The sequence below is a fragment of the Argopecten irradians genome, chromosome 2, assembly GCF_041381155.1.
Source record: "Argopecten irradians isolate NY chromosome 2, Ai_NY, whole genome shotgun sequence".
Lineage (NCBI taxonomy): Eukaryota > Metazoa > Mollusca > Bivalvia > Pectinida > Pectinidae > Argopecten > Argopecten irradians.
In genome coordinates, this window is record NC_091135.1 from 23,459,752 (window position 1) to 23,483,134 (window position 23,383).

A 23,383-nucleotide genomic window follows, 5' to 3' on the forward strand; every position below is an offset into this window, starting at 1 on the left:
ACCCTTCAGGTCAGGTGACCTAAAATCCCAACTTCTCTTTGTAATGTTACAAGAGGCCCATAGTAATTATCACAAAGACTCATACAATTAGAAAAATTAGCAAAGTTGACTCTATAATTTGTTCCATTTTGAATCACAACCATATAATGATGCTATAGATACCATACAAATATGTTATCCAATACATAGGTTCAGAGAGGAAGTAATTTATATGAAAATAGTAGTCTAATTGATCTTTTTGGCCCCGCGTCTAAGGCTCCGGAGGGTCAGTCCTATCATTTGTACAATTTAAAAACCCAACCCTATAAGGATGCTACCATTGCATTATCATTACATTATGGGTGCTATCCCATGCTTAGTTTCAGAGAAGAAGTCGTTTATATGGAAATAGCCAAATTCACCCCTTTTGGCCCGTCCCTCAGGCTCCTGGGGGGTCAGCCCCATCATTTGTACAATTTTCAGTTAGTAGCCCATAAGGATGCTACCAGTCAAATTTTGTTGAAATCCGAGCGGCGGTTATGGAGAAGTCGATTGTTGACGGACGCCGCCAACAGTGTCAAACTGCTGAGCTAGCGCTCAATCAGCTGAGCTAGCGCTGACTGGACCACGTGCTGGCTAGGACCGTATTTCGCTTAAAACAATTTTCCTCAACATTATGTCTTAACCTTGTAGCAATATTTGCCTGAGATATATGTCATGCTAGGTGATTTACCTAATTATATACCAAAATAACCGAGAATTTTGATATATTTTGGATATATTTTTTCATTACGATTTTTAATTTTTATTTATTCTTGATTTTTTTGACAGCATTTGCCTCCCTTTAATCGTTCATATTCCAAAATGCTTAAATGCTTATATTTTTAAACTTTATTTTAGATGTCGCAGTCATTATAATCACGCAGTCAGCCATCTACATTAAAAATTGTGTATTTGGAGTTATATATATATATGCTGCGGTATATGATAAACGGAACATAATGGAGTTTAGACATTAGCTGTGGCTTCCAAGGGTGAAAAATACCTTGTATACTAACCGAAACGTAAATATATAATTATATACATGTTTCTGATACCAAGACTAAACCTATCATAAACGCATTTGAAAGATTCGCAATTATTCTTAAACGGCCCGTGTACTGAGACTGTCCCAGTGAGGGACATTTTGAATCAGGGAATGTGAAAATATAAAGTATTGATATTATTTGCATTAATTAATACTGACATACTTATAAAAAACAAATGTATAAAAAAACCGCTATCTTTTCCAAAAAAAAAAATGTGAATTAATTAAAAACAATAATAGCACAATAAGACAAGAAAATATATCTTGATATGCCTAAAATAAGATTTCAACACATAACAAATGCAAGATTCCCGTCATAATCCATACTTTCTTTATTTTTACAAATGATATAGCTAATGAACTTAAATCAACAACATTTTATTTGCTGATGACACTTCTCTTCAGAAGTAATCATCTTCATGTCATGACATAGAAGTAGTTTAAACAGAGATTTAGAAATATTACCGGTAAATCGATTGGCAAACACTTAATTGGCTTCAGATTATTTTTAATACTAATAAAACTGAGGTAGTTTTATATCATTCTGATTTAGAGATTTTTTTCTTGAAACCGCTCTTTGGTTGTGCTAAGAAAGAAGAGCTTGACGTATTTTCATTTTAGGGTGGCGTTAGATATATGTCTTTGTAAAGCGTGTCAGTCGCGATCTATTCAAGTCACAGGCATATGTTTAAGTTTTGTAAGATTGTGCACATGTCATATTGGGGCCAGTTTATAGATACCGGATTTAAGTTGTTACTCACCGTTTAATTATGTGGGGTGGGATTTTTTTTCGGAAAAATTACGATATTTAAAAATATTCTCCGTTTAATATAAATTCTTTACTCTAAAATATTTGTTATTAAGTATATATGCATCCATAATGCAGATGTAATCAATATTGCATCGCACCACATGTCTTGCTTCAACATGTCCCCATCTGGGTCCATCTTAGTATACAGGGTTTATTGGGAAAATGGCGATATTTAAAAAAAAATACTTTTATGTGTTTAATATGAATTTTTCACTATAAAATATTTGTTATTAAGTATATATGCATTAATAATGCGGATGTTATCAATATTACATCGCATCACATTTCCTGATTCAAAATGTACCCGACTAGGTCCGTCTTCGTATCCGGGTCGTTTTTTTGTAAAAATCGCGGTATTTAGAAAAAATTCATGCGTTGAATATGAGTTGGGTCTATGTTTGTATACGATTTTTTAAAGGATTATCTGGTATTTGAGACATATTTTCATTAGTTTAGTACTTTTGTTTAATAATTTGAACATATGCATGCTATTTAAAGATGCTCCACCGCCGACAGAGCAAAAATGATACTCATCATTTGGACAATAATTGGTGTTTAATCGTGTTTATATATGTCTAAATCACACACACAAAAAAATCATATAATATAATTTGTTTTGCTTTGGTGCATGCGCAATCAGTACTTCATTTCATATAGGATAGAGTACCACGGATTTTTTTCGGGATGCAATTAATTATTTATCAATATTTTTGTCTTGAAGTAAAATGAGAAACTCAAACTTTTCAACGGTGTTATGGCCCTGCAGGTAGGGCGTTAGAATTGTACCTGCTGCTCCTATTGCATGATCGTAAAAGGCGACTAAATTTAGGATCTTATCTTTTCTCTTCTTCCTAACTGACTTTATCTTTCCTAATGCCTCCCTTGGCACCGCCTCACTTTTGGCCTTGAGTTGAGCGTTCGCCCCTGTGAGGAAGGCTCTGGGTTCTGTCCCCTAGCCGAGACTCACCAAAGTCTATAAAAGTGGTAGTTTCTGCTCCTGCTTAGCGTTCAGCATACAGGGAGTGGGACGACTGGTTTGCCCGTTGTCAGTATAATGTGACCGGGTGGGGTGTGTTGCTTGGTGTCTTCGGCGGCATGCCTCAGTGATATAGCACTATAAAAAGGGCAATAGTTCCACTATACAAGAAGACACAACATGAACATACCGCAGTCCTCCCAGTACACTCACCTCGCACAACAAACACGCAACACACCGCATACATGGGAGGCCGTCCTTACATGACCATAGCTGTTAATAGGACGTTAATAAATCAAACAAACAAACAAATCAACGGTGTTAATGGTGTAAAGTAATAACTTTTGTAACTGAAGAAAAATACTAAATCCTCTGCTCCTGTTTTTGAAAGAGAAAAACGACTTTTTGTCAGCGGGTGAAGCATCTTAAAAGAAAATGCGCATATAAAAAAATGTCCTAAGTTGAAAGACAATCGGAATCAAGAGACGTTGGAGAGTCGCCGTACGCGTAGATGTACAGACTTGGGGTTGTAATCAGCTTCTATATGGAATGCATAGTAATGGGATAAATATATAAGAAGATGTTTATATTTATTATTTATAATAAACATTCCTCTTTATTCCTCCAAATAGAAGAGTTCCATAGAATGAACAAAATTTAACATGACAAAGAAGAAAACAAATAAAAGTGGAAAATCAACGTACAAGAAACGTAAACAAAAAAGTATTTATATGTATTTCTTCAAGAAAAACACCTTCATGACTCGTGCCCCGAAACGTTATATATAGCGTCACGGTACGTAAAACTCTTCACACACCTTCATGACAAAGGCAAAATACCTTTGTCATGAGGGTTTTTTTTCTTGAAGAAATATATGATGTATATACAAAGAACATTTTTTGAACTTTCTGTGTATATATATACATGTATAAGCAATTTTACATTTTTTTTTTACATTTACAAAAAGTGAACTGGATATGTATAAACTGGTAAACGTAGCAATAAAACGATGAACCAAATATCAATTTTAAGTGATACAATATTATGTGAACCTTACAGTTTAGACACAAGCTTTGAAAAAAGAAATATTATGTTAGAGTACTTGAAGAATTAAATAAAAAATTACTTATTGAAATGTTAGTGCTGAGACTTTGTCAGCATGTATTTAAAAGTGTTTAAAATATTTTCATAAGTTTAAAACGATTTCTTTATTTTAAAACAATTTTGCCACAGTTAAAAAATCTTTTTCTCTTTAGCGTTAAAAACAACAAGAACACAAAAGGATGGAGTCAATTACTAATTCATTTGAAAACATACATTGGTATATCAGTCAGCGGGATCGTGGATGAAAATGCAAGAAAAAAGAAACAACAATATGTAACATTTAGATAAAGCTACATAATATAAAATACATATATATCAATATACACTAAATCATTTATTTTAAAAATCAGGTTAACCTCGATATATTTTAACACATGGATATAATATCTGTATACAGCACTCGTGTACACTAGATCTAGACATGTCAGGACATATAGTTTGCTCTAAGTATAGACGAGTTATCTATCTTTACGGGCCCCACCAGCGCCGGTCCCAGTCAGCCCCGGTCCTAGTGAGGGACAGCTCAGCTGTTTGATGCCACTCGACGCCGCGGTATCCCATAATTATAAAGCTCACCTCAGTCCTTCGGACCAGGTGAGCTAATAAATGACATATTACAATAAGCCCTCCACCTCTGGGATGCAGGTTCGAAACCCATTGGGGGGCGGGGGTTGGAGTTGCCAGGTACTGACCGCTGGTCGGTGGTTTTCCCCGGGTACTCCGGCTTTCCTCCACTTACAAACCTGGCACGTCCTTACATGACCCTGGCTGTTAAGGATGTATTCTTCTGAGGTTTCAGTCACGTTGAAGTCTACTCGACAAAGATCAAAGAAATTATGAGATTTTCAAATACAATTTATCAATATATGTAGCAAGTTGCCAGACGCAAATTTTGTCAAAAAATTACATTTCAATTTTTAGTAGATTTTTTTTATACAGGGATTTTAAGAAAAGGCCAATTTGGCGACCATTTTGAAAATGTGCCTTTTTTCGCTTTGAGTAGAGTCAAAGTTTTACCATTTTTTGCTTAAATTGCTTTTACTTAAATCTTCACTGCGCCAGTATTTTTAGCTTCATCGAGCTAATTTTGGCTTTATAAATATTGAGCATTAATGCGTGAAATTATATGCTGTTGTCACTTTATTTTACATTTAATAGTAATTTGAGTACTTTTATTTTTTACTCTAAAATAATGAGAAATATGGGGCAAAAAAGTAAGCACACGGGACCCCCCCCCCCATTTTTCTGCCTAAATTAGAAAGAAAAACCCATTCCCTATTGATATGCAAATATATTAACAAAAGTTTGATACCATCTATAAATGGTTAAATTTGGCAAAAATGGCTGAAAATGGTGTATTTTGTTGCTCAAAATTAAGGGGTAGGGGTAGCATATGTTGTTATTCTGAGAAAAAATATGAGTCTAATTAATCAAAACTGGTATATTTTTAAAGAAGACTACTAGAAAATAAAATCTACAAACATCCATAAATATCACACACCAGATTTGGAAATTATGGCTATGATCTCTTGTGTGTATGGTCACAAAGGCAAAATTCCCATAAAATCCAAGATTTTGTCAACTAGGTATCTTTGAGTGACAATAGCTCAAAAACGAGCACACGGACATATGTTTTTCTTCCATTTTCTTTTATGGTATGAACGCCTATTTCCAAAAATCTATAAGAGAAAAAAAGTTTAATACAAGAACATTTTGACTTCTCAGAGGAGTACAACCTTAATAGGACGATATTTACATTTACTTGTCACTTCTACTATATTAACTAACCAATGCAAAGTGAAGTTTATCTACATGCGATTTATTTTCGCTAATTTCGCGAAGTTGATCTCCTCGAATTGATTTCTTCGCATTATTAAATTCTAAGATATCTTCATTTAAGTTTAAATCCGCCAAATTTAATCTCCGCGAAAATGTTTTGACACGAAAATAGCGAACTTTAGTAACCGCGAAAGAAAGTTGGTGTACAGTAATAAAATTGTTTACTGATCACTCCACAAAAAATGTCATTGGGAAATCTGTAGGGACAAAATTTGACTTTTGTTCGTATGAGGTATAAGCTTACCTTCAGTACTTTATGAGAAACAGCGATAACTTAAATTGACGACAGAATTAGGGAGGTCGCCGGTCTGCCATTAAATCAGAGCAACTGGACACTATGGAAGTCTACATACAAGATGAATGAAGTTACTAAATTTCATTTTGAGAAATAGTGATAACAACTGACAAACACTTGAACATCCAATGATGGAATTTACACATAATTAAGCAGTGGATTGCCCATATCCAAGACGACTGTCGGCTATCTATTTTTCCAAACGATCTTAAATTGCATATGTGGGCACTCACTTTATATTTTAAGGGAAAAAATATTTACAGTACCTTGTTTGGCCATAAAAGAACATTTAACGACTCCAACAAACGATGGTGCAATTAAAGATAAAAAGGGTAAGTATTCTCGATGTAACACATCTTTGACGAATGGTGTGAAGTCTAAACAACCGTACAATAATCTATTCGTTTTTACTTATTACAATAATAAACAATCAAAATTTTAATCATGTCACGTTTTAAAGTAAAGAGGTCTATGTGGACAAATATATTTTGGTAGAATTGTTACAATCTCTATCAATTACAAACAAAGCGATAAAATGTACAAGTTCATCTAGCACATTAAAAGTAAAAGCAAAATAATACAAAACTAGAAACAGAAAAGTGCAGACTTCAAACCTAAATAATGAAACTGATATTTACAGCAGAAATGCCCAAAGTTTCCAACTTCGAACGAATGATAAATTACTCACTATTTGTTTTTGTACGCCGGAATATGTTCGAACAGGCGGTTTTGAATTCCTGACAAAACAATAAACATGCAAATAAATTCCCTGAAGCAGAAAGCAACGCTACACTGTCAAGAATAGCAGCTATATAATCTCTTTGTCTTTTTTGCAGTTTGCCATCTGTATATCCAATTTCAGCTATGGCGTTATACAGTAGGGCTATCGTATTTGGTACTTCTGCGGCCAGGAATATGCAAACATTTGCTAGTGACATATGCACTACTTGTGTCATTTTTTTAGACGATGTTGTTTGCGATGATTCCTGTAGTTGTTGTCTAGATTTGATGTAATTTATGGAAGCACGGATCCCTGCAACCTCAAATAATGCCAAAGTTAGACATGGTAAAAATTGCAGTAATAAAGGTCTCACAAAATATCCAAAATTATTCAGTATAACCAATACGGCATCATTTCCGCCACCAATAGTAGTAAACATAGTTGAAATTTCTTCATTATAGTTTACCTTCGATTGAACAGTGACAGATTGTCTACTACCCACTATAATAAAAGCCGGCATGAACGCTAGCAATATGAATACAGAACAAATGCCAACGTAAATACGGGCCTGTTTAGTTCTGATGTATATACGTGCCTTTAATGGAAATGACACTATAACAAACTTCTGAACTGCAATACCTATCGTGATAAAAACGGAGATAGTGTGGAAAAGAGCAGGGAGGACTTGCATTGATATAATTATGATGGTGCAAACATAGTATTGTATAAAATCAGAATGATTCTGAAAAATGATAAAATAGAACAGAACAGGAAGCTGTGGTACAACGGTACAAACATCAAATAAAGACCTCATGCGCAAGAGAAATATATTACAATTTGTCGACATTTGCCAAGACAAGATAAACAAACTGAATCCATTCATTAGTGAGGTCAACATTCCTATAGTTGGTAATATGTAACGATAGTAATTCTTATTCCACTGTGTATCCAAATATTGTGTCTCTATACTAAATACGTATCTTTGCGTGTAGTAAAATTCATCGCAAAAGTAAGAGAATCCACTTCCGTTACAAAATAACTCGAAAAATTTCCATTTTGTAACGGCCGTCCCTGGATTTGCGACTTCAAATCGTTCTACCATATGAAAGCAGTTCATAAAACCATCGGAGTTGGTATCGTTGAAGACCTCGTTGCAATATCCGAATGCTCTCCCGTGTAACTTCGTGCAGACTGTGTAGTCAGTGACAACGTTATCCGGCATTATTCTGTCACAAAATACGATGATTTTCGACAACCAGTTTAACATTACATTCATCAAGTCCAAAGGTACTTTGTTGTAGTACAAAAACAATTCTGTCAGTAATTGTACACAAACCTCAAACCGTGGCTCTCCTGGATAGTCACGATTCCATTCAATGCAAGAAGAGAAATCGGTAGCATTTTCCATTTCATTTACAGGATCCTAAAGGTGTAACTATTTGCAAAATCTGTACTACAATAAAAACGTCGTTTTAAAGTTTAACTTGTTCAAAAACTTCGATAAAAATAAATGAATGTGCTTTTTCTACAATACTTTAAGTACAATCAGTCTCCTTTTCCAATGTGGTTCACTGTCATAAGTAATCTTTGAAGTAAGGATGATCTGTTAATCAGTGATGTCGCACGCATTGATTCAGAGGTACATCTGTTTTTATCCTTATTAGACACGCCCATTCACTATACTATTACACTGGGATCATGTGATCGGTTGGTTCAATCAAAGTTCAAGCAGCATAAATGCGATTCTAGCTTTATTTGTTATTCTTTCAAAATCATTGACCTGCAGGTACGGATTAAGATGAAGTAGAACGATTAGTTTACCCTTTGTCAGCATAATGTGACCGGATGGGGTGTGTGTTGCTTGGTGTCTTTGGCAGCATGCTTCAGTGACATAGTACTATAAAAAGGGCAACAGTTCCACTATTTAAAGCAATCTGATTAAAATGCAGATCCTTATAACCATTCCGTTAAATAGGGGATATGAGAACATCCCGTAAAGGGTCATGTTCTAATGACATTTTTACCACGTGTACTTCATACCACATACATTTTCTACACATTTCTATGTCAATTGATAACGCCATATCGCCCCAATATACATATACATTTAGCTTTGTTGTGCTCTTTGGGCGAGATGACTACGAACACGAAATTAATTCGGACACCCTTTTCAAACTATTTCGTCGCCAGTCAAGATTTTGGCAGTGCCAATTTGATTGGCCATTTCCATTGGTCATTTTGACATGACCCATAATGGGATGTTGTCAGATCCTCTTATTATACGTAGTGATAATAAGGATCTGTATTTTAATCAGATTGACTATAAAGCAGTATCGATGTCTGTCCGAATTTTGTTTCCAGATAACTTGAGAACGAATTGAGAGAATTTGATCACACTTCACACAGTGGTAACATATAAGAAAATACAGCTCGGGATTAAATTTGGTGCCAAAAGGTCGATTACAAAGGACACTGTTACTAAAAATAGATTGTTTCACAAATCTTAGTTTCCGGACGAAATTTGAGAACATATCAAACGGATTTATTTAAACTTCAAACAATGACAGCATTACTAAGCATGGATTAGAAAATGTAATTGACGGCATGAGACGCGTGTTTCTTGCAACACTTACTGTAAGCTTGTTTGATTGACGTCTCATCAACATCTATTGTCATTTAAGGACGGCCTCCCTTGTATATTTTGCTGAGAGCAGGAACAGAAACTACCACTTTTATAGACTTTGGTGTGTCTCACCAAGGGGACAGAACCCAGAGCCTTCCTCACAGGGCAAGCGCTCAACCTTCTTCGATACTCCAGGGCTTCCATCACTTACGATCTCTACACCCATGGACTATCTCATAGTGAAATTGAAGGCAGATCAGCTGAAAACATTTGACCAATCACAGGCTAGCAAATATTTCATTTGAAGACTACAGAGAGGGCGACGCCTAACATTAAAGCCACACAGACAACCACAGTGTACCGTTATACAGTTCTTTTGATGTACATCAAATGACTAAGTAACCTGTTCTATTATGTTGCCTCCAGTTTTACTATGAGATAGTCCAGGGGTGTGTAGAGATCGTAAGTGATCGGAAGCCCTGGAATATCGAGGATGGCGCTCAACTCAAAAGCCAAAAGTGATGTGTCAAAAGAAGCGTTAGGAAGAAGAAAGTCAATACAAAACAAGAAAAGATATATTCTAAATTTAGTCGCCTTTTAAGATCATGCAAAAGGGCAATAGTTCCACTATACAAGAAGACATAACATGAATTTACCGCAGTCTCCCAAAACACCACCTCAGAACCCAGAGCCTTCCTCACAGGGCAAGCGCTCAACCTTCTTCGATACTCCAGGGCTTCCACTCACTTACGATCTCTACACCCATGGACTATCTCATAGTGAAATTGAAGGCAGATCAGCTGAAAACATTTGACCAATCACAGGCTAGCAAATATTTCATTTGAAGACTACAGAGAGGGCGACGCCTAACATTAAAGCCACACAGACAACCACAGTGTACCGTTATACAGTTCTTTTGATGTACATCAAATGACTAAGTAACCTGTTCTATTATGTTGCCTCCAGTTTTACTATGAGATAGTCCAGGGGTGTAGAGATCGTAAGTGATCGGAAGCCCTGGAATATCGAGGATGGCGCTCAACTCAAAAGCCAAAAGTGATGTGTCAAAAGAAGCGTTAGGAAGAAGAAAGTCAATACAAAACAAGAAAAGATATATTCTAAATTTTAGTCGCCTTTTAAGATCATGCAAAAGGGCAATAGTTCCACTATACAAGAAGACATAACATGAATTTACCGCAGTCTCCCAAAACACGCACCTCGCACAACATACACGCAAACACACCGCATACATGGGAGGCCGTCCTTACATGACCATAGTTGTTAATAGGACGTTAATTAATTAAACAAACAAACAAACAAACAGATCATGCAATTGAGGCAGCAGTCACAACAGATTTCTATTGTGAATCAACTCTCATACATTTGCCTAGTTGAACCCTTACAGAATCACACAATCTAAATACATTCTCTCGTTGGTGTGATATATGTCGTAATATTTGATCTGTTCCAACATTGCTAATTCATATGTCATGTTTTATACTTCCTCTCACTCAAAGACTTATGATGTAATATCATCGTATTTTTTTTGTCGCCAGGTACATCTGCCCTGCGTGTAGGGCGTTAGAATTGTACCTGCTGCCCCTATTGCATGATCGTAAAAGGCGACTAAATTTAGTATCATATATTTTCTCTTCTTCCTCACTGATTTCGCTTTCAAACGTCTCCATTGACGCCGAGAAACTTTTGGCGTTCTGTTGAGCGCTTGCCCCTGTGAGGAAGGCTCTGGATTCTGTGCCCTGACAGAAACAAACCGTAGGGTTTTTTTAGGGCGTAGGCGTGGCATTACGTACATTAACGGTCATTAATGAAAATGCCGCACAGGCATTGGTTCTCGACCAATCAGCGGACTAGCTAGATCTCCCGGTTCTACATCACGTAGAAGTGTCCTCTATTCGGCGGGTACCTAATAAAAGGACAGTTTAGTGTGATCTAGCACGCTGATTGGTCGAGAGTGTATGAAAACAAAGAATAAATGACGCAATGCACAATAAACAATAACATATAAAATCTAAAACTTTTACTAAAGGCTGCATGATATCGAATTCCTACTATGGTAGCATCTAAATTTACTTTTTTTTTCATCAAATTTGAATCCGTGAAAAAATATATTGACGTTGATGTCCGGAAGAAGAAAAATTTTAGTTTAATGTTAATATGAATGTTTTGAAATTATATATACATTTTTATTTGCATTTTAGTTGATTTAAACGCCCTTAGTCTGTAAATGTTAATTTTCATAACGCGGGTCGTATTATGTTTCCCGTCGTCGTCCTAATTATCGGGTGTTATTTGACTATCACTGCGCCAGACGGCAAAACAGCGAAATGGATATTCACTGTTCACATAGATTACGCTGGAAAACTTGCATTTGGATGGTGTTGTGACCTCATCTTAAGCTATCGATATATTTTTCTTATTTTCTTATTGTTTTAAGAAACATTGTTTTAAGAAACTTTGATTTTCTATTTCCGAAAAGTAGTTAGCTTTTAACGAATCAATTAAGATATACTTTATAATAAGATTTTAATAAGATATTTTATGGACGCAGGCAAGTAACATGCCTCTATGTCCATATCTCATACAATGAAATACAATGAAATAATATCCATGATGTACAATTAGTAATTAAGTGATATCAAATATTAAATGAAGTTAGTTAATCGTCCGTGTTCCATTTTTTTCCTGCAACTGTCCCACATACTGACCGATAACTACTGTCGGATAAACTTGTGCTTTATCCGTCAATACGAAATGCTTTATCCGTCAATACGATCACGTGAATTTGTTCCATATCTGACGGAACTTTTTCTAACTTGACCCAGTACTTGAACCCTCCGGTGAATGAAACGTCATTCGGTCCCGCTAAAACGTGACGTCACATTCACCGGAATGACGTCATTTTTACGATATCGAAAATCTCGTATGGCGGTGTCGTCATTTCTTGGCTCATGGCAAAGGTATGTATTATAAAGTAATTCTTTAATGGGTATTTGTTGTTTTTTGAGTATTTTCATTTTGTTTCAGTGATATTTCACACTGAATAGAATTACGGATACTGTTTGTAAATGCGCTTATTTATTTCCCACGGCAGTAAAAAGGAGTACACACTCATTCGGTTTAGTGAATGAATCTTTACCTCCACATCAAAGAACCGTCTCGCTTCGAGCGAAACCAAGTAAATAATTGCCAATTTGCTTTCATTTTGAATGCCATAATGGTTGCAGGATAAACGGAATCCACGGTTAGTATCTTACAATACAAGTTATATTTTGGTGCTCGACATGGAAAGCCGAGATGACTCGGCAAAGCCTCGTCATCTTGGCTTTCCTAAGTCTCGCACCAAAATAAACCTTGTATTGTAAGATACTAACCATGTATTCTCTATATAGCTCCCCAAGTGGTTGTATTTAAGTTCCAAATTAGCCCAGTGCTTGTCTAGACTTATCTCGAAGTCTCTTATTGTTGTTGAGTTTATGATATTTTCTGGCAAACTGTTCCATATATCGATAGTTCTAAATCCAAAGGAATTTTTTCGTATATCTAACTTGCAATGTTTTTTCTTTAATTTTTGCGAATGACCTCTCGTCCGGGATGCGGTATCATGCTCAAATATTCCAATGGTAAACCTTTTGTCATGGAAATTGTTAATTATCTTGTATACATTTATGATGTCTCCCCTCAGTCTCCGGTAGGATAGTGAAGGTAAACCTAGACGCTTTAATCTCTCGCTGTAGGGTAAATCTCTATACCCTGTAATTAGTTTGGTTGCCCTCCGCTGTACTTTTTCTATAGATTCGATGTCCTTTGTTCTGTATGGATTCCAGACGCTTGCAGCGTATTCTAAATGTGGTCTTACTAATGCTTCGAAAAGTTGTTTAAATGATATTTCATCTATGTATACAAAAGATCTTCTTATAAGTCCAAGAATACTATTGGCTTTATTGACTGCTTGTTGAATGTGTATAGAGAAATTTAGATCCTTGTCCACATGCACTCTTATGTCTTTTTCCGATGATATGTTCTCAAGATTAATTTTATTACCTCCTGCATCTGTCATGTTGTACTTCCGACTTTCATGGCTTTTTCCTTTTATGGTTAGAACCTTACATTTCAGCGGGTGGAATTTCAGTAGCCATGTGTTTGACCATTCTTGCAGTTTGTCCAAATCCGATTGTAAAGCCTTTTTATCATCATTTCTAATTTCCCTGTAGATTTTGGTGTCATCGGCGAATAGGAAAGTATTCGATGTGGTATGTTTCGGTAAATCATTTATATAAATCACAAATAAGATCGGACCCAAGACACTGCCTTGAGGAATTCCGCTCAATACTGGATAGTCCTTTGATGATTTCCCATTCACTATTACGCGTTGCTTTCGTTGACCTAGAAAGTTTTCCATCCAATTAACTATTTTCGCGTTTATTCTATAACTTCGGAGGCACTTTGTCAAAAGCCTTCATAAAGTCCATGTAGACAACGTCTATTTCTCCTCCATGGTCCAGAATATCGGTCCAACCTTCTTGCTATGAATCCAAACTGTTTAGCACTGAATAGATTATTTAGGTCCATGTGGTTGACTATTGCATCTCTGATTATCTTCTCCATTGTCTTTCCAACTACACTTGTTAGGCTCACCGGTCTGTAATTTCCTGCATCTGATTTTGAACCCTTCTTGAATATAGCCGTTATACTGGCTTTCTTCCACGCCTTAGGTACTATACCTCCATGTACTGATTTGTTGAAAATTATACGAAGTGGACCCTGTGATTTGTTGCTTTCCAAGTTCCCCAGCAATTTCATTTTTAACTCCTCGGTACATAAAAGTTCATAAGAGTCATGTTTGATTAGCTTATTATCCAAAGTTGGCATATCTCCTCTAGGTTCCTCTGTAAAAACACTACTGAAAAATTGTGCAAGTACTTCTGCTTTGTCCCCATCCAACACAGCAATTTTTGAATCATATCCGTCTAGACCCTTAAGTTCTGAAATCCCTGTTTTTACCTTTCTTTTCGAGTTGATGTATTTCTAGAAACGTTTCGGGTTTCTTTTGACATTATCTGCAATGTCTTTCTCCATATCTCGTCTCGCCTTCCTCAATGCACCCTTTAGCTGATTTCTGATTTTAGTATATTCTCTGTATTTCACTGCCATGCCCTGTGTTTTTTGTTGATTTTCTTTCTAATGTTCTCGTTCAGTGGAAGGTATGGTTTATTATTTGCGTTGTGCTTGTTGCCTTTTATCATAGGGATATGTTTATCAATACATCTATTCAGTATTTCAATGAATTGTTCGTACATACTGTCCGCATCTCCTTTTAATATTTCCTCCCATGATATGTCTAGATCCTTGCGCATGCCAGCATAATTCCCCTTATTATAGTTTCGGCGGCTAGGAGTTACTTTTTGACTGTTGACGGTAGCATGTAAATTGAACTTTAGTACCAAGTGGTCGCTGTGCCCAATGGGACTTTCATGGATGATTTCCCTGATCATTTCTTCTTCGTTGGTCATCACCAGATCAAGTATGCTTGGTTCGCTCCCAATTCTTCCTCTTGTATACTGTCTGACGTGTTGAGTTAGGTAATTATCTCTCAAACATTCTATGAACTGCTCTCCATCTTGGTCATTCACGGAGGTTGAACGGTCCCAATTAATCTTTGGGAAATTGAAGTCTCCCATTTTAAGTATGTGAGAATATTCGTTCGTTGCTGTGACTGAATTCAGTAAATCATATAGTTCCTCCATATTTCTTGTGTCCGTATTTGGACTCTTATATATACAACCAATTAATAATGAATCCTTTTCTGTGAGTTTAATTTTGACCCAAATACTCTCTTTAAATGAAGATCCAGTTATCACCTCCACAGCTTTAAGATTTTCTTTAACATAAATTGCTACTCCTCTGTGATGATTATTTTCATTAATAAAGATATCATACCCTTCCATACCAAGCTCTGCCTTGTTCGGTAGAAATCGTTTATTTTTTTGGATTTACTTCAGTTACCCCGATGATGTCAATTTCCGTGCTGGATTGAAATACTCGTGCCTTCAGTTCATCATGTTTATTCGGAAGACTGTCTGCATTAGTATATATACAATGAATATCATTTTTCCTCGTTTGTGTGATTGAATTTGCTGAATTGTTTTTTATATTCCCAGTTTTTTAACTATATCTCTGGCTGATTAGTTTCCTGCTTTCGTTGTCCGAACCTTCATCACTTTTATGGCCCACGGCGGTCCTCTGAATTTGTAGGTGTATTTCCCCGATGAATTTTCCTGCTTTTTCTTAGCTGCTTCTTTCCTTAGAAGCTTTTCTTGGTTTCTCTCGGCCTTTGTTAGGTCATTGCATATTGATATCTTTTGATAATCCTCACTCTGTCCCATATTCTTTATGTTCCTAAATAAGGCTTTCTTTACATCTAGATCCGTCAGTGGTACCAAAAGTGGCCTGTTCTTTCTTTCTTCCTATGGAAGATCTTTCTATCTGGAATTTACCCAACCTTATAGGTTTAGTAAAACCCTGATCTTCTTCAGAAATTGCCTTGCATAATAGTAACAACTCACTGACTTTTCGGAACAATCATGTGCTATTCTGTCATCCTTTATTTCGGAGTTGGATTCTCCGATCCCGTATATCACTATATTGCATTCCCTGGTCTTCCTGTCGTTAATTTCCGACATAATGTTGGTTGTAACACATGGAGGAGTTTTTGTTTGTTTAGCCTCTTCTCCTGAATCACCCGCAGTGAACGTGGCACCTAAGGTTTGGTTACATTCTTCTTCAATTATTCTTCGCACCATGTTCTTATCACATTTAGTTTTCATTGTGTCCTCAAGATCCTTCAAACGTTGTTCACACTTCTCCATTATCGCTCGGCATTTCTCTTCAATCTTCAGATCTGTAACGATGTGCTTCTTCACTATCAGTCTGCAGTTAGAGCAGAACCACATAGAGTCAGACTCTTGCACCCATTTATACTCCTTATCTGATTTCCCGAGGCATTTTATGCAATGTTGTGACTGACATCGTTCACACTCCAGGACTTTATCGTTATCGCCAGCGAAAACGACATTGCATTCAATGCATTTCCATGCTTTGTCCTCATCGTTTGAATCTCCTGGTATATCGAAATTTAATACGAAGTTGGAATCCGTTTTCGAGACGCTCTTCTGTTGGGATTTTGACCTCGATTTCCTCTGCTTCTTTGACGCGTCGTCAAGGACGCCGCCGCCATCTTTGTTTCCCTTTGTTTCCCCGGCCATGTCCTGATCTTCTTCGCCGTTGATACCAACGGTTGATTATGTTGGAAAAAACTTTTTCTTTGTGTCCAAATGTGTCTTACCGATATGTATATACAATGTTTGCTGAAACTTTTGCTTCAGACATCGATAAATTATCAATTTACTGTGCACATCGCGAGAGCCCAAGACAATTACGTCCGTCTCCCTTGACACCGGAAGTGACTGATTTATAGGATCTAATTGCCTAGTTTTTCTTTTCGGCTTGCCATTCTATTTATCACATTCATTATTTAATCATATTGTCACGATTATTGTGTATATTCATTATTTAATCATATTGTCACGATTATTGTGTATATATGACATTTTAAACCGTATACACCTCGTTGGTACTGACGTTTGGTTTATGTTGTAATATATATATTTAATCTGTGCTTGTGAAGTAGACATTTTTATCGTGGCTTAATATAAGCATGCTGGGATAAAGGACTGCGAAGTTTGTTCAAATAATTGACCTGACCTTCATACAAGTTCACAGGGGTCAAATGGGCTAAATCCTAAAAAGACTTTTTTTTTAATATCTAAGAGGTCTAGAGACATGATATTGGGTATGTAGTATACTGGACTGGAGGACTACCAAGTTTGTTGATATGAATAACCTTTACCTACTTTAAAGGTCAAATTCATCAAGTATTTAGGAAAGTTACATCTTCAACCTTCTTTGTATTGCCTTAAATCCTATAGCCACTAAATACTGTATACTGCGACTATGTTGTTTTGTTCCAGTAGTCAGATGACCAAAGGCCTACGGGCCTATTCTTATCAACCTCTCCGGAAAAGGTTTTGACCATGAGCATCTTTAAAACTATCCCAATCAGTATGAGTTGTTTATAAATGTTATAGTTGGATGGCTGGTTTAGCTTAGGTTGTTTGGTTGCTTGTTAACACTATTTAAGAACAGCTTCGTCTGAATGTGATATGTTGGTGGAAGATCTTAAGTAGGGAGACTGGTATGTTCATATTGTGTCTCCATGCGATATTGGAAACCTTTGTCCATGTATAGTGCAATCTCACTGAGGCACACTACCAAAGACTCCGAACAGCACACTGTACATAACAATAACAGTAGACCAAGGTTTATTATTCAATACTCCATAGATCATGACTGAGAATTTTCCTGACAATAAAATTAACTCCCGGCCTAAAACACAATGTCTCATTCCTAATGATGAGATAATTAAAAATTGGTCACGTCCTATCTTTATACTTACCTCATCTCATCAGGAACAAGATCGTGTTCCTAAAGTGAGGGAGGTGATTAAGGGAGACGTTAGAAAAAATAATGTCATGCCAGTAAAATAGGAAAGAATAATCGTTATATATGGTCATGTTATTTTGCCCTAAGTTATAGGGTGGGGGTAGTTTGTAGTATTTCTGAAAGCGAGTAGGGGAAAATGTCAACTTGTCAAAATCACCGACTTTATATCAAAACTTCCCGAAAAAGGGACTAGTCACATGTAAAGGGAAGCAACTCGTAATACAATGTATGAACCTCATGCAGATAGCATGTGAAAGCACAAGGATCTGGGAATTAGTTACAGATTATATAATCATGGACTCACCAGAGTGCCTTAAGACCATTTTAGACGTTTTCATTGCTGTTCTATGTGTATTATATGATTTTTACCGGGTTTTTTTTATCTAGACCTCTAAAATGGTCTTAATAGGGTATTCTGGTGGATCTATGATCATATAATCTGTAACTAATTCTCATATTCCTGTGCGTGCCAATTACAGTTTATTACCACAATTTCTCAGAAAGTACTGAAGGTGTCTTTCTCAAATTTCATATGTTGATTTCCCTATGGGCCCTAGTTTTGTAAACATTGTACTTGCATTCGGGACCTATCCATCAACAAGATGGTCGATAGGCAGTCATCTTGGATTTAGATATTTAAAGTTTGAATCATATCCCTCTTGCTATTGTCAGACAAACAAGGATCTGAGAATTAGTTACAGTTTATATAATTATGGACCCACTAGAGTGTCCTAAGACCATTTCAGGCGTTTTAAGGGTCTAGATTAAAAAATCGGTAAAATTTGACTATACATAGTACTGTATATGTATTATCATATACCGCTAAACCTGCCTATATTATTCGGCTTTTTTTTTATTCCTAATTTAAATATTGGGAAAAAAAACCAACAATAATATAGGCAGGTTAAGCGGACTAACATAGATCATTCTTTGGTGGGCATCAAGATACCACTAGGATCCCTTGTTTATAAATACGATTCCGAATAAATGAAAACGGTCCTGCATGCCACCCATCACAATCAGTGTGCCTCCCTAAACACAAACACAACGCGCAGATATAGGCCGTCTATACAAATAAAATGTCTGATTGAAAAAATGAGCGGAAAACAACTTCGAAGATCAAGATGGATTTACTATCCGAGTGCATATATACATGTACATGCGTATATATTTATACGTGTACATTGTACGGCCTATAGGATAATTGAGAAAAAACCAGTTAAACTTACATATGTATGTGCTGTAATTTCCATACTCACGAATCAAGAAGAGACTTTAATGTGTTATTCACCACCCAAATGTAACCACATTTTGAGAATTAGATTACCTACAATGCATACAGGTATAGTTTTAATCAATGTTAGAAAATTAATAAGGGTTCAAAATCTGAAATGTCAAAAGTCATGATATTACATACACGTACGTCTACAGTACAAATGAAATGAGTACACATGTACATGTATTCAAACTATATGTAGTTATACAGGGGCGTACATGTGGGAAGCGGGGAGGGGCAATGCCCCCGCTCCCTCGCTTTTCGCCAAGTGAAATGTTATAAAAATGCACATAAAAATTATGGAAAATATCAATACATTTAATTATGATTAGGGCTAAAATGCACTTAAAAGATTAATATGTTATAAAAATGCACATTTGTACTGACATAATGTACCTTTTCTACAGCTTAATGATGGTTTTCAATTCATTAGTTACTGAAGAATAAACAACAATGTAAAATGTTTGTCAACTAAGTAATTATGGCACATAACTATGTTGCTCATGTTTCTGTTTGTTTATTTCATCGCGAACTAACTTCGATGAGCTTCATATTGTATGCAAACCAATCCCCATATATATACATGCATGCAAATGTACGTACAATCAGAGAATCAAATGTACTAGATATGTTTTTAAATGCGGTTAGGTCTAAATAGATGTTTTTCGAACTCTAGTGCTAATGTCTATTATTAGCATCAAATGACGTAATCGGCTGATGGGGAATTCCCTGCCCTCGCAGGCGCCTTTTCTATAATGAAAAGGTGAAGGTCGTTACTCGCTGACAAATCAAAAGGAAAGTGGGATTTCTCAACAGTGCAGTGTCTGTAAGGAAAAGTTGGCTGCGTTCGTAGATCTGGAGATTGTGTTCAAATATTTTAATATAACATAACCGTGTTCTTACTCTGTGTTTGACCTGGATAAAGCTACTTGGAGCTGTGAACCGGCAACATAACCGTAAGTATATGATTCAACGTGTTAAATATAGATTTCTGGCTGTCGTTTTCCTGTGACCCGCATTTTAAGTCAAGATGTTTACACACCACTGGACGTAAATCGTATCAAGACTTTGCTGTGTATTTCTTAGTAGCGTTTAGTGTCTTGGATGTGTGTAGACACGCTACATTAGTAATATGAGCGAGTTAGATGTGTATACCTAAAAAATGTTAATAATTGCCATATTCTAATTAAAATATGGAGTAGGCCTAATTACAAATAATTAAAAAAGACAATAGATCTATAAATTCGATACGATGTGTACATGTGGATACATAGTTTGTGTTATTATGGCATCATTTCTACATGAAACATCGATCAAGATAGAAAAAAAAAACATTAAAAAAAAAGAAGAAAAAAACCCCTTCAATAATAAATAATTAAATGTCTCCAACATATTTAAATACATGTACAGTAAATGTTTCCCTAGGTGTTGCAGATGCACATGTACATATTTATATACTTGTATGTTTCCCTATAGGGCCTAGCAGACGATACACCAGTTTACAGATTGTTTCTTAATTCAAACAATCCCATAGTGAATGTATAAAGTTACAAGTCAGAGACAATACAAGTTAAAAGTCATACATGAAGAATCCTGGGGGCGCGGTCGATCCTCTATTTACTATAAACACCATATAAAGATAAACGGAAGTGACTGACTGACAAATATGGTCGGGTACTCATAGGTGAGACACAGGTATACAGGATATACACCTGTTAGCAACTCATACAGCAGTGATTACAGGTGAGTGTCTGAGTGTATGTATCAGATACGTATATATGTATTTATACAGTGTATACACAAGATTCCTCTGACTTGTTACAAACAGATTCATTACTTTTAAGAAGTAATTGTGTTGTATGCTGTCAGTTCTTTATATATATTTTAAAACGTCAGGACAGAGGTGAATGATAACCAAAACACATTGGGTATTAAATTTAACCACTTAACAAAATATAGTTAGAATCGGAAAGGTGATAGATAAAAGTATGTCTATCTGTTGTAAATATGATTAGCTACATGTAGTGACTATGTCTCTTAAGAACAACCTGTACCAACCAACAACCATGCACTTTCTCGATTGATATAAGGACTCTTGTTTTCCTTTAGTTTCACTGTACTTCTTCTAGTTTATTTAATTTTGTCAAGTTAACTTTCAATTTTGTCCTTCGTCTATGAGCATTTCTTTAGAGGGACAGGATTTATGAGTTTCCATCAGATACTAACGATGTATTGTCACACCAGTTTGGCAATGTTTCAGTCATTGTGTAGATGTGATCCTTCTCTCATTTTCAAGTTTTTGTTGTGTACTTGTGGACCGTTGGAGATATATGTAGACAGCGTAAGTGTTTTCTTAGCATCATCACTAAATAGGAATGGGGTATGGGGTGGTACCGGTTATTTTGTAAATCACTTAAAAACAAAATGTTTACGTTGTTACTTTTTGCTATCTCACTCGCTAAAATACTACAGAAGTCGAGTAGAGTTGACAGCCAGTTGTGGCTCCAATGTTAACAGATATGTGTGGTCCTGCTTTATTCCCTCAAAGGCCCAGTCTGTTGGGATGTGCTTTACTTTTCTCCTTGGCATTTAAAATACTGGCATTTGGGTGTGATACACATTTAAGAATAAAAGCTCTCGATGATGTAGTCCCTTCCATATAAATAATACAATTAACAAGATTCTCAGTGGAAATGGGATGTATGTAGCAGATTCACAATTTTGATGACTTAACATTTTCCTGGTTTTACATGAGGTTTCCCCTGTTTGTGCATGTGGTCTCACAGATCATACGCTATAAGTACATTATATAGAAAGTGTAGAAAATACACGTAGATATTAACATTCTTTCGTTCATAACAGAATTACAGGGCGTAATATAGATACTCATTCGTTGATTTTTTTTGTTGTGAATAGCTATATGCGTAAAAAAAATAGGTGTACCCTATAAAAATGTGTCTAAATATAACAGGTGTCCAACTAAAAACATTTGTCCACTAAAACTTGGTGTCTTACATTACAACAGGTGGATCACTAGTCCTCACTACAACATCGTGTCCACTATAACACTGTGTCCACTATAACATGTTTGCAGTGTATAACATGTTTTCCTTCTATAACTATGTGTCAACTTTATACTACATGCAGTGTTCCACTATAACAGTCATCGTCACATTAACATGTTTCCTCACTATAACAGGTGTGTCCACTATAACTCAGGTCGAGTCACTATAACATGTGTCCACTCACTATATCAGTAATTACATGTGTTCCACTATAACAGTAGTCGTCCTATCACAGGTGGACAATAAACATGTGTCACACTATAACAGGTGGTTCCACTATTACAGGTGTTCATAACAGGTTGTTTACTCCACTATAACAGGTGTCCTCACTATAACATGTGTCACTTATAACATTTGTCCGTCTATAACAGGTGTCCTCTATAACATGTGTCCCACTATAACTTGTGTCCACTATTAACATTGTGTCACACTATAACAGGTGTCACTAAAACAATTGTCCACTATAACATGTGTCTTACACTGTTCAATATAACAGGTGTCCCACTATAACATGGTCCACGTCACTAGTAACAGGTGTCCTATATAACAGTGTGTCCATCTATAAAACAGGTGTCGTTCTCTATAACAGTCGTTTGTCACTTTAATGTGTCCACTAATAGGTGTCAAGTGTGTGTCACTATAACAGTGTGGTCCTAAAACAGTCATCATATAAATGTCGTCCACTATAACTGGGTCATCCGTCACTATAACAGTCAGCTGACACTATAACATGTGTCACTATAACAGTCCATCCACTATAACAGGTCGGTCATTCATCTATAACATGTGTCCACTATAACAGGTGTCACTATAACATCGTGTCACTATAACAGCGTTGTCCACTAATAACAGGTGTCGTCAACTATAACAGTTGTCGTCACTATTAACCATGTGTCCACTATAACATGTGTCACTTATAACGTTTGTCACTATAACAGGTGTCCACTATAACAGGTGTCCACTATAAACATCATTGTGTCCTCTAAACAGTCGTCCACTATAACAGGTGTCCACTATAACAGGTGTC

General features: G+C 36.1%; 1 protein-coding gene across 3 annotated transcripts in view; it reads left to right on the plus strand.

The window, feature by feature from the left end:
* The first annotated feature begins 20,057 nt into the window (after positions 1 to 20,057).
* Positions 20,058 to 23,383, plus strand: part of LOC138314863 (integrin alpha-4-like) — a 65,238-nt gene continuing 61,912 nt past the window's right edge. For 2 of the 3 annotated variants that reach the window (XM_069255450.1, XM_069255452.1), the window contains exon 1: positions 20,058 to 20,247. The gene's annotated coding sequence lies outside the window, so the exon portion shown is untranslated. Of the gene's footprint in view, positions 20,248 to 20,296; positions 21,035 to 23,383 lie in introns of those variants that run through there. The other variant, XM_069255451.1, reaches the window with a different exon arrangement.